The sequence below is a fragment of the Ictalurus punctatus genome, chromosome 28 (assembly GCF_001660625.3).
Source record: "Ictalurus punctatus breed USDA103 chromosome 28, Coco_2.0, whole genome shotgun sequence".
NCBI classification, from domain to species: Eukaryota; Metazoa; Chordata; class Actinopteri; order Siluriformes; family Ictaluridae; genus Ictalurus; species Ictalurus punctatus.
Genome location: NC_030443.2, coordinates 1,790,691 through 1,792,317, shown reverse-complemented (window position 1 = coordinate 1,792,317; position 1,627 = coordinate 1,790,691).

Here is a 1,627-nt window from a genome sequence, read left to right as displayed (position 1 = left end):
AGATCCACCACCATATTTTACAGTGCACTCGGCTCAGCTTATCCATAAGAGCCGATTCATTCAGCTCCCAAAGGACCCCCCCCCCCCCCCCCCCCCCCCCCAGAAAAAACAAAACAAAAACAGGCAGTATGTATGTGTGTGTGTGTGTGTGTATACACACACACACACACACACACACACACACACACACACATATATATATATATATATATATATATATATATATATATATATGTATATATATATGTATATATATATGTATATATATATATGTATATATATATAATGTGTGTGTGTCTGAGTATGTCTATATATATATAATGTGTGTGTGTCTGTGTATGTATATATATATATATATATATATATATATATATATATATATATGTATATATATATATATATATATAATGTGTGTGTGTCTGAGTATGTATATATATATATATATATATAAAAAATGTGTGTGTGTGTGTGTGTGTGTATGCTCGTACTATCTTCATCGGCGGATTCGATTGTTCAAGTTTGTCGTACGTAAGAACAACGACAAAAAAGTGTGCTTATCATATTCGCGAAGCAAGCTGACGCTGCATTCGACTCACGACGGTGCTGGTAATTCGCAGGTCGGAATATATTTTCCTCTGCAAAATGTAGCGTCAGTGGTCTAGATTTAACGTTCACCTCGCCAATCTTCGGGGTCGGGGGTTCGAATCCAGCCTCTGCCCTGCGTGCTCGGAGTTTGCACGGTCTCCCCATGCTCTCGGGGGTTTTCTCCAGGTACTCCGGTTTCCTCCCCTGGTCCAAACACATGCGCTGCAGGCTGTTAGGCGTTTGTAAATCGTCCGTATCGTCTGAACGGCTGTGCGATTGCGCCCCGCCTTGTGTCGTCCCGAGTTCCCCTGGGATAGTCTCCGGGTTCCCCCGCGACCCTGTGTAGGATAAGCGGTACGGAAAAATGGATGGATGGACACAAGCGCTGCTTTGTTTCGTTCTGATGATGTGAGTTTCAACATTATCAAACAAACAAGCAAAACAATCTGGCACGTCAACTAAGGAACAGGTAGCTGAGGCTTGAATTATGAGGTATTTTAGGTATTTAGAACATTCTGGTGTCCGGAAATTACTAAACTGCTGGCCCTTCATGCTGTTAAAATATGCAAAGTGAATGTTAAACCAAGCACAGGGGCGTGCACTACCTGCTCTCGGCCACACGAGGGCGCCAGTGTCACGTTACAGGCCGCATCCGAACCCGCATAACCTACATACACAGTGTGTCATAATGTCAATAACGTCTGCCCTGACACATTATTTAGTGCGCTAATTTGTGGTTATACATTTATTTCACATCACTGCGTCGGTTATGTTCCCAAAATCTCCACACAGAATACATAAGCCATTATTTCATATGCTACGTAGTGCACTTATATAAATATTACAGAGTTATTTGGGATACAGCCCATGTGTACGTGAAAATCATAATAACAGGGATAACATAAGAGTAACAAAAGTGACATAAGACGTGATGGTAACAGGGTCGACATCAGAGTAACAGGGTTGTCATAAGGGTAACAGCACAAGATAACAGTTGAGAAAGGGGTAATGGGATTGGCATGAGGGTAACATAGTTGTCATA